This window comes from Ambystoma mexicanum, chromosome 3q, assembly GCF_040938575.1.
Source record: "Ambystoma mexicanum isolate Mex_15411 chromosome 3q, UKY_AmexF1_1, whole genome shotgun sequence".
NCBI lineage: Eukaryota > Metazoa > Chordata > Amphibia > Caudata > Ambystomatidae > Ambystoma > Ambystoma mexicanum.
In genome coordinates this window covers 768,344,848-768,359,711 of record NC_090926.1, presented here as the reverse complement: position 1 = coordinate 768,359,711, position 14,864 = coordinate 768,344,848, and positions in this window count along the sequence as shown.

The window sequence follows — 14,864 nt, the reverse complement described above, 5'->3', positions numbered from 1 at the left end:
CAGTCAGACCACATTGAACAAACAATGCATGTAAGTGGAGACAATAGAAGTAAAAGTGCTAACTGTCAAACGGTGGAAAACAACTCTGGGAAATCAAACGAAATACTGGAGTCGGAAGACATCATGAAACCAGTTAGTTAAGAAAAATTGGAAAACCGGCCCTTAGCACTGAACCCATTAATGGGTATGGACCCTGCTGTTCAAAATGTGCTACAGCCAACTGATCATAATATGTGAGAGGCCGGCAGAGAGGAATTGGCAGCAATGGAACAGAGTACAAAATCTATACAATCTCAAGCAATCATGATGGAGGATACTCCCGATCATGGGAGCGCAATTTTGAATGAAGCCCGAGACTGGGAGGAGGTTTTCCCAAATACCATCGAAATTGATGACTCGCATAATTGCAGCCAAAGCCCAGGCCCTACGGACGAAGTGGGGAAGTCTAATGCCGGCGATGGAGGGGCTAAAGGTCTGTCATTTGGATGTGTCCCATCAAGCTATCGACATGTAAAAAAACAAGTAAGTAAGGAATTGCCTGAAAAAATAGGGTCAATGAATGTGAGAAAACCAGAATCGGCTGAAGAGTTTTTACGACCATTGCCGGAATCTGAGAAGCCGAGAAGTTATATGACCTGTAACTCCTCCAACAAAGACCCAAGTAATGCAATGTTGGCGGATAAGCTTATGCAGGATATCTCAGCACTTACAGGGAAAATCGTAATAGAAAAAAGTATGTCCTTTATTAAAGAAAAGATAGCCGCTTTGGATATGGACACTCCTATAACTCACAATGCTTGGGAAGATGTAAGATATGATATGAGAGGCCCTTTCCCTGTCCCCAATTGGGGACACTCCAAAGCCACATCAGGGATGGCAGCTGTAATGACTGAAGAGGATTTCATTTGGAAGTTGTGACAATTTTAAGAAAGAAAGAATGGAGGATCTGGTGCACATTCATAATACAATTACGGCGGCCTTAACCATCGCAGTCACCCCTTTCCTCAAGTTATGTGAACATATCAACGAATCCCTGAAAGAGGTTTTTGAGATTAACATCAAGACCAAAGAACAAGTGGGTGAACTGCACTCTTTTGTGAAAAGAATGGAGCTTCAAATTGATAAAGAATCAGAACTTACAACCATTTGATAAAACAGGCTAAGTGAACTAGCACAAAGAGACTCTAATGATAAATCCATTCTTATGGAGGCAGTGATAAAGGATTGTAAGTGGATGAGAACTTTTCATAAAAAGGAGGAGTGTCGTGTGACCAAACACCAAAGTCCAGCAGTCATAGTCAAATCAACTGATTGTAAAATGCCCAACGATGGAGTAAAGATTAAAGGAACCACGATAGCTATGGGCCGAACTAGCCTGATTGAAGGTTCATCATTAGGTGGACCACTTAAATTAGGAGCCAATAAATGTAAAACATGAAGGCCCAGGAAGACAGCTAAAAACACATTATTGGGGGAAACCGAGGAACCAAACATGTTTCCTACCTAAGATGAGATAGGTACATCTAATTTTTCAATCTTTGAGGGGATGAGCGAATTAGGAAAAGCCACGAGTGAGGACTTAAACCCCTTGAAGGATAATAACCAGGGTAAAAAAAAACTAAAAATCAAGCTGTAAAGCGGAAGGCAAATGGCTCGTGGGCCTTCCTAAGAAACATAAGACCTCCACCTAGGTGTGTTGAGTGCCAATGTGTAAAAAAGCCGAGAAGAGAATTGGTGATTGCCAGTGATCAGAAGGAAATGGTTACCATGAATTATCGCGAAATTGGAATAGATGGGGATGATGTACCGGATAATGAATACCTAGAGACTTCAGAAATGGGTTCTGATGCATGTCTCAGCAATCTTATTGAAATTATTTATTGAAAGAATTCAAGATGGAGACGAATGGGATAACATCAGCTCATCGGATTGGTTAGAAATTGATAAACAAATGAGAGAGAGCATACCAGAGAAACAAGAGAAGAATGTACCAAAGAGTAGCGCAAAATATAAGAAGCCAGGTGCGAAGACAACTAAAGGCCATACAATGCCTAAAGAATGCAAAGCACCTGACAATAAAAGGAAAAATCATAAACAGGCCCCCGAGAGGAAATCGAAGGTGGAAGATCTGACTAAAGAACCTGAAGAGGGAAAAAGGGGGAAGAAAAGTTATAATCAAGCCATGACCCAGCCTAAAAGGGCTTACGAGAAAGAGGGGAAACAAACTAGCTCTAAAGCTAGGGACTTTACAGTTCAAATGGAAAAAATATCGAATGATTCGAAGAAAGTCCTATTGAATCAACAGAAAGTAATGACCATCTTAAGACAAATAACAATGCTATGCTTCATCTCAACAGATGACATTACTTTTGTGGAATTTGTAAGTGAAAGAAGACTGGACTCAGTAATCCTACATCTGAAGTCTCAAATGATCAAAGATTCACTGATGGAAATGAGTAACAAACTAGCATCAGTCGGATACGCAATGAGTGATTGTGGTAAAAGGAAAATAAATAAGAGTTCCCCGGTCGCTAAAGAAAGAAGATCTGACAAACTAATATCAACAAGATCAAGGACCCGGAAACCATCTGTTAATCTTCGAGTTGACGGGAAAGGACTTTCCTCTATCAGAAGGGGCTGTAGGCTCGGGATGGCAGTGGTGATGACACCATCCCCAAAAAGAGAGGCTAAACAAGCTACCATTTCAAATAGAGGTACTGGCGTAAAAGGTGACTTGGGCCTGTCATCAAATGACCCAGTGAAGAAGCTGAGATTGACCACTGATAACTCAACGAAACAGCAGAAATTAGTAAGGCTGATGAAACAGGGGTCTCAAATAATAGACGACTTGTCATGGGTGGCTGGGGTCGTGACCATGAAAAAGACCCAAGAGATTGATAAGAGCAAAAATTCTGGAAGATTCTTGTGTGCCTCATGGAACACCAGAGGCTTTAAACATCTATATACAGGAGAGGACTATTTTCTAGGACTATATGAAGTTATTTGTCTACAAGAGACGTGGCTCAGGGTGAAACCGATCTGTGATTGTTATGAAGTCTACATGAATCCAGCGAGGAAATGGGAAAGAGGCCAACCTTGTGCAGGCCTACTAACCATTGTCAAAATCAACAGCAACCTGCAAGTAGTGGAGCATCGCATTCCGAAACCTTTTGTACAGTTCCTAAGAATTAAAAAACATATGGATACATCGACAACTGAAATACTCCTAATTAACACATATTGGAGTGAGAATAATTGCCCAATAGAGCTATACATTTTGGACATCACTGAAGAAATTGATAAATAAATGCTAGAAGATAAAAATCAATTGATAATCTTATGTGGGGACCTTAATATCAAATTATTAAACAAAGATGGTCGGCCAAAAAAGGATGCACGGCTGAAAGGAAAAGAGAAGAGATGGAAAAATGAAATGGAAATCCGAGACATGAAAATGTTGAACAGTTCAACCAAGGGAGATCTACATGGTGTGGGCATGTAGACAAGCTGCTCTGCTAGGGCCTGTTTGGACTACTGCTTTGTGGCGGTAATACAATAAGATGGATAAAATCGTTTGAAGTAAAGAAACCACTAGCCAGTGACCACAATTTGCTTGAAATTGAAATGGAATGGGAAAGAAAGCTTGATACAGGGCCGAAAACTGCACCTACGGAAGTAACTTGGGGATGAAACAAATTAAGAATTAAACCTCAAGTTCTCCCCAAATTAGTTGATCATTTTGGTAGTCACATCCTGGAAAATACAGAGAAAGTGGAATATAGATGGCTACTGAAAGAATTTGAAGTAAAAAACTGCCCAAGGAAGCAAACTATGGTGTCAAGGAAACATGCTTATGCTGAAGATCTGGTAGAAAGAAGGAAAAAATACAGAAGGGCTCTCCTTTGACTACAAAAATTGACAGGTCTAAATAAAATAGAGCTTATAAGAAGATGTAAACAATCCTATAAGAATGGGGTAAGATCATCACGAGTGAAACGTGTCCAGGAGGATGCTGAGAAAATGCTAGCAGCTGTTCAGGTGAGCAACTCAAGAAGCCTCTGGGATATTATTAATAAGGGTGACGATTTTCAAGCAGCCCTTACCACTAGCCAAGTCTCAGAGGAACGTTGGGTCAGCCACTATGCCGCCCTCTTTAAGAGGAGAGCTGATCTAATTGACCAAGAGGAATTAGGGGAAACAAAGTCAAAAGAATGGTCATTAGAATTTGACCGAGCTGAAATAGCAGCGATGATCAAAAAGCTCAGCTCCTCAAGAGCTGCAGGGTCGGATGGCGTTTCGAATTACACACTCAAACAAAATAATGAGGAAGGTCTGAATTAATATATCTACTCTTTAAACAGGTAAGGAAAACCATAACTATACCAAAATCTTGGCAGGAAGCCATAATTGTGCCCATATATAAAAAAGGAGACAGAGGGGAGCCCCGGAATTATAGGCCAATTGCTCTACTGGACTCTATTGGGAAGATCTTTGCATCATTGCTTCTATGAGATCTTAAAGCATGGACGAGGGGAGCTGACATTTTGGACAAGCGACAAATGGCCTTTGTAAGCGGTGTAGGTACCTGACTAAACCTGTTCATTCCGGATTTATTAAAAACAGAAAGCCTTGGAAACCAAGGGTAACATCTATCTTGGGTTAATAGACCTTGAACAGGCAATTGATGGGATTAGTCGAGAGTTATTGTGGGACAAGCCAAAGAAATTGAACTGTCCAAAGGATCTTTTAGAAGCTATACAAGCTCTATACTCGAATACCATGATCCAAGTTCAATTAACAAGGGATGGCTCCATTATGAGGAAGATCCGTACCTTTAGGGGAATAAAACAAGGGTGTGCTCTAGCACCGTTCTTATTCACTCTCTACTTGGCAGATTTGATTGAATCCCAAAGTAATGTTAGAGCTTTGCCACACAAAGTTGGGCCAGAGACCATACCGTGGATCATATACGTGGATGATCTGGTGTTCATAGGCGAATTGCTGCATTTAAAAGTTAACTGGACGAGAATGGCATAAAGATGAACATAAAAAAATCAATGGTATTGATAATGAAATCAGAACGTGGTGCCCAAAGTAAGAAGGCAGCTTTCAATTGGAAAATCAAAAAACAAAGTTTGGAGGTGGTGGATTCAATTATCTACCTTGGAATAAGGATTAACAAAAACATTAATGAATTGGGTCATTATCTACTAATCAAGGAGAAACTCTTAAAACTAACGTATCAAGGGAGAGTCATTCATCAGCAATATGGAACCTTCTCCTTGATTCCCATAATCACCTTTTACAAACAAAAGGTGATTGCAGTTATAACCTATGGAGCAGAGACACTTCTGAATTTATCTTGGAAAACATGGGAAGTTTGTGGAGCTTTCTTTTGGAGAATGATTCAGAAATTGCCAACTTCCCTTGCACAAAATCATGAAAATCCCACAGATCAGCTTCCTTCCCTTACCGCTCAGAGTGAGCCGCCCTAGATGTATGCATACTTAATCCTTTGCATCCTTTAACCCAAACAAAGGGCACTTAACCATGTAGTTGTCGAAAAAATACACATATTTTAATATTTATCACATGTCATCAATCCAAATATACAATATTAAAACAACTCATCAATTTGTTCCAAACACATACTCAACCACATATCCTTGTGTAGACAATTTGTCTAAAGTGGAAAGAATAGCCTTAAAAGATCTAGCTGATAACAAATTGTTTGTGATCAAACCTGCAGACAAAGTTGGAGGAGTGGTTTTATGGGGTACAGAAATGTACCGAGCCGAAGTAAAGAAACAACTTGAAAGAATTACTTTCTATAAACCTTTACCATGCGATCCCACACCTAGAATTCGAGAAGAAATAGCAAGTTTAATGAATCACGCAGAAAGTGAAGGGTGGATTGACATCGACGAGAAAGCCTTCCTGATACAAGAACATCCTATTACACCGGCTTTCTATTGTTTACCGAAGATTCACAAACATCACAAGGTTCCCCCAGGACGGCCCATTGTGGCAGCCATTGGGTCTATTTTAGAACCCTTGTCGGTATACACTGACTTCTTCTTGAGGCCATTTGTCAAAACTATGCGCTCGTACATTCAGGACACAACTCAGATGATTAAGGTATTAGATACGATAGTTGTGGCGTCTACAGACATCTTAGTAACCTTGGATGTCGAGACGTTGTACACCAGTATCCCCCAGATGAAGTGCATCAGAATTATGGGTCAGTACTTAGAGAAAAGGATGGATAAGACGGTACCAACAGCATTTATTCTGGAGTGCATTATACTTGCTCTCACCAACAATTTCTTCATTGAAGAAGACACGTTCTATTTGCAACAACATGGGACAAGCATGGGTTCCAGTTTCGCACCAGATCTTGCTAATCTTTTCATGGATGACCTGGAAACACGCTCTTTATATGCAAATCACAACCCTTTTAAGCTTCTTATGAAGATCTGGGTGCGTTACATCGATGATGTTTTTATGGTGTGGGGAGGAACTGAAACAGAACTTGACTCATTTGTTATTTGGGTCAACTATCAAGAGGAATGTATCAACTTCACCATGAGTTTCAATCAGAAAAAGATCCCTTTTCTGGATCTTGAAATATTCAAAGATGCAGACAATAAACTGGGTACTACTTTGTTTAGGAAAGCCACAGATAAAAATACCTTGTTACTGTTTGAAAGCTTCCACTCTCAATCTTTGCGGCAAAACTTGCCATTTGGACAGTTCTTACGTGTAAGAAGGAACTGTACCCATAAAAAAGATTTCGAGACCAATAGTAAAGATTTAACAACTAGACTGAAGGCAAGAGGTTATCCACCATTTATAGTACGCAGATCCATGAAAAGAGATAAAAACACTCCAAGACATAATTGCCTGACACCACAACCACGAGTCACAGAGGAAATGATCACTTGTGTTTCTACATTTTCTCCGATAAGTAATGATTTGCGGAGATGTATATTGAAGAATTGGGACATCATTAACACCGAAGATTTCTCAATTAGCAAACCACATTTTGCGTTTCGACGCATGCCGAACTTGAGAGACAAACTCGTACATACATATAGAACACCTACTGAGGATAGGCCTACCGGTCAATTGACATTGTGGAATTTACCCCCGGTGGTCGGCCATTTCACATGCGGCAAATGCTCAGTCTGCAAATTAACATCTAACATGAAATATGTAGACCTAAAAGGGAGAAAATGGGAGCTGAAGCATTTTACGAATTGTAACTCAAAGTGGGTAGTCTACGGCATTAAATGCCCATGTGGTTTGTTATATATTGGCAAAACTAAGAGACCTATCCGCCAGAGAATCTGTGAACACAGATCCTGTGTAAAGAATTAGGTACCCGAGAAACCTTTAGTGGCACACTTTAAAAGTGCCCACCATGGAGTGCAGGATATGCATTGGGTCATCATAGAGGTGATACTTGCTCAACCTAGAGGTGGTAACAGAGATTTGAAACTAAGACAAACAGAACAGAAATGGATATACTCCCTAGATACTGTAAAAAATGGATTAAATATTTCCATTGAGTGGTCCCTTTTTATTCATCATAAAAAGTGAACAAGACATAGGGGGTGCCAGTACTATCACAAACATAAGAACTCTGTGAAGAAAGGCAGAAATACTCTTTCAGGGATGAATTGTGGAAATGAGTGAACAGTATACACAGCAGTTAGGTTTCCTATAGCACTGCAATAATACACCATTGGACGGTATGCCCATAGTAAGATGGCCGCGGGTCACGTGTCAGTTCGGCACGCGAGCATGCGACGTATCACCTGACAGTAACATTGAGGTATTGCCGGGAGATATGCATTTTCTCTTTGAGCTATTAAATGCATAACGGATGAAAGTAAACATCCGTGTTGTAATAGTACGGCAGTAACACTCTGTAGAAACGATATACCCACAACAAGATGGCCGCGAGTCACGTGATGTTACGGCACGTGAGTACGTGCGCGTATCACGTGATATCATTACACCTGCTATTTAAGACGGACTAACCCGACAGTAGGCTCACTGCACTGCTGAGAAGCAGTGGTTCATCGCGAGCGGGACGAAAGGTTGCAGACAAGTACACGAGGTAAGGCAGAGGCACTATGCATACATCTAGTAATGAGGCATTTGAAAGGGAGATCTAATCCTGCTCCCTTTATTGTTATTTCTTGCAATTTAGATTACGCTTAGAGCAGCCACACTAACGGCGGCGTAAGATGATGCTCCCTTTATATAAACAAAGGAAATTTCAAGGCAGGGGAGAAAACACCATTGGTAAGCCTCATTTAAATACAATAGAATTTTGAGGCAATCATTGTTAATACATTGAAAAACAACATAGGCCTTTATTTGTGTTACAGATTAAGGCCCTACATTGGCAGGGAGACTGTATTTTTTGTATCGCAGGCAGAGGCAAAACTATCAGGAGGCGATTCTGCCCGCATGGTGCAAATGCAAGTTACTTCAATAAGTGTAAAATGATTGAAGATTCAGCGAGAGGTGAACACTTAGGTAATTCGGCTCATAAATGGTTGACAAGTAAGCATAGAGGGGTACTTGATTAATGTAGATTAAAGTTGACATCATTAGTGTCCCTTTTGTGAAAAAATAGAGCGACGAGACTTTCATGTTAGGAGACCGTCAGACTAACAAAATGGAGCCTCCGAAGGGAGAATGTGTAATTGTAAACACTTGAGATGAAGAGAGTAAACCGTTCCTAATGCTATGGGAAAGTGTGAAAGTGAACAATAATTAGACCACTCAAGAATTAATGTATCCCTGCTGCCTATATCAGTAATAGAGATGTAGTTGTTATAGATGTTTTGTAGTACTTTTTTTGCACAAAAAGTTAAAAAACCATGTTTTTAAATTTATATGTCTGCTTGTTTTGTAGAAAAATTGCAAATTGTGGCATACTATTAAGTGTGTGAAAACCAGAACATGAACTAAGCCCGAGTGCCCTGAAGACAGCACCAACATGATATGCAATAGGGATTATTTGCCTTGCCTATTCTTAAAGATACAATTCTATGTTGGTTCTAGAAACACATTTTTGATAAAGTGTTGGTACAGTCCGTCTTTGCCCGTATTAATTGGGAAGGGCATGAATAAGAGTGGTGGCTCTGAGAGGAGAATACACCATAGAAAGGCATAGAAAAGGTTTTCCAAGCGTACATTTCTATGCTTTCAGTAGAAATGAAGAAATATGTACACACAAAGATATGTGGTTGAGTATGTGTTTGGAACAAATTGATGAGTTCTTTTAATATTGTATATTTGGATTGATGACATGTTGTGATAAATATTAAAATATATGTATTTTTTCGAGAACTACATGGTTAAGTGCCCTTTGTTTGGGTTAAAGGATGCAAAGGATTAAATATGCATACATCTAGGGCGGCTCACTCTGAGCGGTAAGGGAAGGAAGCTGATCTGTGGGATTTTTATGATTTTGTGTTTCATTATCCTCACCCACTCAGCCCCTAAAAACACGATTATTGTGGCTCACAAATGAAGAAATATGTACACACAAAGATATGTGGTTGAGTATTTGTTTGGAACAAATTGATGAGTTGTTTTAATATTGTATATTTGGATTGATGACATGTTGTGATAAATATTAAAATATATGTATTTTTTCGAGAACTACATGGTTAAGTGCCCTTTGTTTGGGTTAAAGGATGCAAAGGATTAAGTATGCATACATCTAGGGCGGCTCACTCTGAGCGGTAAGGGAAGGAAGCTGATCTGTGGGATTTTTATGATTTTGTGTTTCATTATCCTCACCCACTCAGCCCCTAAAAACACGATTATTGTGGCTCACAAAAGACTTGATGACAACTTCCCTTGCAGCAAACTTAATCAGATATGAATTAAGACTTCAATCCATGACCTCGATAGTCATGTGGAAAACTATCTCCCTGTTCCGGAAATGTATTTTAGAATCCCCTCCGGTACCATTTTAGATTTTGCGGGATTCAAGGATGAGAAAGGATAAGAACCTCACGGAGTGGAAAACCAGGTGTAAAGAATATCTAAACTCCCATAATACCAAATTGGTGACGTTAAGAACAAACCTTGAAAAAGTCAAGCTTAGACTTAAAGAAAAAGACTGGGAGGAAACCCTGGAGTTGAAAAGGGAGAACGAATTTTGCTCCAACATTATATGGGAACGGAAATCATTAAACGAATTGCCATCCTACTTCAGAAAATGGCCATCGCCCCATTATAGAGACCTACTGCTACACTGCAGGATGAATATTCTACCTTCTACAGAGGTGCAGGTGAGTAGAAAACAGATAAACCTACAAGAAGTAACTTGCCGATTTTGCAAAGAGCAGGACTTTCTGGCAACTGTCTGTCATATGCTGTTATCCTGCCCAGTTCTAAGTGAAGCAAGGATGGGGTTTATGGGTGAGTATGTCCAACATTGTGATTCGAGAAGGGTAGAAGAATATTAGGAAAGGTTAATGATGGTGGACAAAATTGGGTGTACAATTGATGCTTTGAAATTTGTAGAATTCCTTTTGAAAGACCCAAATTCGGGTGACACTCTAAGGTGGAAAGGATAATGAACTTAGAAGGGGCAAGGGTGAAGGTTTTATTTTTGTACATTCGCTGACTTCCTTTCTTCTGCTTTACTTTCTTCCCCTCCCCTTTTCTCCCCCTTGGAATCTACTTTTTCTATATGTTAAAGGTTGAAATGTAATTAAACAATAAAACATTATATAAAATATATCTATCTATATATATCCATATATATATATATATATATATATATATATATATATATATATATATATATATATATATAGTATGTGCTTTGTATTAGGGACGCTCAATTAGGGATTGATATGATTGACACCTGCTGAGTAATTGACAAATGAGTATGTTTTGAAAAAACTGCATTTTTTTAAAAAACTTAGTTTTATTGGAGTTTATATCAAACAGGATACAACATATACATCCAAAATTAACCATCATAACATAGAAGCAGGTATTACAGTAGAATAGATAACACATTTAAGATACAGTGTTACAATGCAGCAAGATTCTTGTATTCTGTCCTATCAATAAGTAGCTCCTCTTTACAGCGTCAACAAACATTGACTAATCTTCTCCCATTTTTCCCCTCCCCCCCGCTACTCCGCAAGACTTTATACTCTGCCGCCGAGGGATGTATTGTCTAACAATTGGGACATTGGTTGATAGGTCTGTCAGGTCTTGGGGCCTACCTTGTTCGGGAGGGCATTATGATGTTTCGTTACCCATGGCACTGATCCTCCGTTAGGTGTTGGTGAGCGATTCCGGGGATGTATTTATTGACCAACTCCAACCATAAGATATCACATTGCGTGGCTTTCCCATGTATAGATGCTGTGATTTTTTCCATAATACACATATTGAAGGCCACGTTAACCCATTCTTTTTCTGTGGGGGTTTCCATTTTTTGGTCAATAAAGCCCTTGCAGCTAGTAAGAGTGGTGCAGCTATGTCTGTGTCCCTTCTCAATTCATCCTGGATTTTCTCGAGACCAAATACGATCAGGTAGCTGTCTGCTGTTCGCTGGATCCCATCTAGGTTCCTAATCCAACCTAGCACCTCGTTCCAGTAAATTTTGATCTCAGGACAACCCCACCACATGTGCCAGTAATCCGCCGTGGACCCACATCCCCGCCAACACATTGGACTATACGACTGATGCATCTTAGAGAGCCTGCACGGGTCATATTGCCACCTATTCAGCAGTTTAATCGCCTGCAATTTATACTGGCATGAGATTGAGGCTTTGGGCTGGATCCTACATATCTTATCCCATGTCTCCGGGTCAATTTCCTCGCTCATGTCCCTTTCCCATTTTAGCCTAAGCGGTTCTGTTGAGCCTTTTCCAGCTTCCATTAGTGTTTTATACAAAACAGATATCAACCCTTTTGTTTCTGTCCTGGAGTCGAGTATGAGTTTAAACGGGGTGAGTTCCCTGCTCAGCTTATCCTTCCATTCTGGTTTTGTCAGAACTCCCTTAATCTGCAGAAAGTGGAATGCCGACAGTGTACCTATTCCGAGTGCCTCTTCTAGTTCAGGAAGCGTGATGAAGGAGTCCTTCCTTAGGAGCTGTGCCACCCTCTCCAGGCCTGCCTCATACCAAGCTTGAAACCTCTCCACATTAGGGATTTTGTCGTTAATGCCCGGTGACCAGAGGTGACTTAATGGTGATGGCCATGTGTTAATTCTCCCCATATCTCCCCCCTCCCGCCATATGTCCCATATGGTTGCGAACATCGGGTGTGCCTTAGATTTCCTCAGTACTCTCCATCTATGGGACCACAGCCATTCAGAGATTGTTGCTGGGGATCGATAATGATTGTCCATAGAGATCCACTGGGGCAAATTTTGGTTACGGAGATGGGGAATAAGGATTCGTAATTGAGCCGCCTCAGAATATTTTTGGATGTCTGGGAGGCCCACTCCACCCTTGTTTGTCGGTAGTGTCAAGTTGGAGTAAGCAATCCTGGGCTTTTTCCCTTGCCATAGAAATTTCAGCATTGCCTTCTTGACTTCGGTAAAGAATTGGCATCTGAATGGGGAGCATTTGAAAGGGGTATAAGAATGTCGGGAGACAGGTCATTTTTATCGCGTTTAAACGCCCCAACCAGGATATGGTTAGGTTGTCCCATCTGGCGAGGTCTGCGTGAAATTTTTGGAGCAGTGCTGGGAAATTGGCTTCATATAAATCTTTCAGCGACCTTGTGACCTGTATTCCTAAGTACTTCATTTTTTCATGCTCAATCGTAAGGCCCAGGGACTTGAATTTTTCAGTGTTTGCTTCCAATGAACCCTGTAGGGGGAAAAGTGTGGACTTAGATTTATTGACCTTGAACCCGGATACTTGGCCGTATTCGTCCAGGAGGTACAACGCTCTGGGAATGGATGTGGTGGGGTTCGTCACATGAAGAAGTAGGTCACCGGCATACAGCGCTACTTTAAATTCTTCTTCCCCCAGACGCATGCCTGCTACTTCAGTATCCTGTCGTAATTTTTGGGCCAAGGGCTCGATGGAGAGGGCGAAGAGGATGGCTGATAAGGGGCATCCCTGCCGACTACCGCGTTTCAGCTTGAACCATCTCGAGTACTCCCCGTTAACAGACACCGAGGCTTTTGGAGCGGTGTAAACTGCTTTTATCCCCTTTCTAAATTTCTGTCCTATTCCCACGGCACGGAGGACTGCAGCAAGGAAACCCCATTCCACTCTGACGAAAGCTTTTTCAGCGTCGACGGAGAGTAAAGCGGAATCACTGCACATGGTTTGGGAAGCCTCGATCAAATGGAGAGTCTTTCTCATGGTGTCTGCGCCTTGTCGTCCAATAATGAACCCTACCTGGTCGGCGTGGACAAGATGGGGCATGTGGACGTCTAACATGGCTGCCAGGACTCGTGTGTACATTTTTGCATCAAGATTGAGCAAGGATATGGGGCGGTATGATCCGCAACACGTGGGGTCTCTGCCTTCCTTGGGAATGACCGATATGAGTGCTCGGTCAAAGGAGTCCGGGACAGTCCCCGTAATCAAGGATATCGTTAAATAGAGTGGTCAGGAATGGAGTTAGGAGGGCACAAAATGTTTTGTAGAAGCCGGAAGTGAAACCATCTTCGCCAGGGGACTTGCCCAGTGTAAGTCGTTTGATCGCCTCGTGTATTTCGTCCTCAGTTATGGGGGATTCTAGATGGGCCGAGTCAGCGCTTGCAAATTTTGGGAGGGCAATGTTGGCGAAACACTCGTCTATCTCCTGTGAGTGTGGATCTACTTCTGAAGTGTAAAGGGACTCATAGAAGTTTGCAAACAGTTCTGGGATGGAGGGTGTGTGTTGCGCTTGGTCAGGGGTTGGATCCTGAGTCTAGCCGCTAGCAGCGCATCTGCCTTATCTCCCTTCTCATAGAATTTCTGCTTCAATAAATGTAATTTACGTGCTATCTGGCCATGTTCTAGGTGGCGGAGTTCTTCCCATTTTTTCCTAGCCTCTTGGATCTTTTCGGGGTCTATGGTGTCCCCCACCCTAGCTTCTCTATCAAGTTGACATATTTCACTCCGGAGCTTATTCTCGATAAGAGCGCCCTCCCTTTTCTTCTGAGCCCCTTCCCGTATCAGGGTCCCTTTCCAGGTTGCCTTGGCCGCCTCCCACACACTCTGCTTAGAGACCTCCACAGTATCGTTGGCTTTGAAGTATTCTTTGATCTCTGTTTCGAGTTGTTCTCTGAAAACAGGGTCTCTCCACAAAGCCTTGTTACATCTCCACTTCCCACCCTTAATTGGCAGATGTTCCCATTGTATATCAACTGTGACCATGTCATGGTCGGACCATGTTATTGGAGTAATCCCCGAATGTGTGGTGGTGTCGTTCAGCTCTCGCAAAAGGTAGATGTAGTCTGTTCGGGTAAAAGTATTGTGTGGAGGTGAGGAAAATGTATACCCTCTTTCATCAGGATGCATCGCCCTCCATGCGTCTACCAGTGCATATACCTGCATCATGTTTACAAAATTACGTTCCCCTCTCGCGGAGCTTCAACTCCCGGGCGCCCTGCTTTCCGGTCCAGGTTGTGATCCGCCCACAAGTTGAAGTCTCTGCCTAGTATGAGGTGGCCGGTGGCCTCCAACATTATTTTGGGAACAGTTTTAGAGAGGAATCGGAGCTGTCCTACATTGGGGGAGTAGATTGTGGCAATAGTTCCTTCCACCTTTCCAATGGTCCCCCCAACTAGCAAGACCCGTCCCTCTGCATCTGACTAGGTCTTGGAGACAAGAAAATCAAGTCCCTTTCTGATAAGGATTC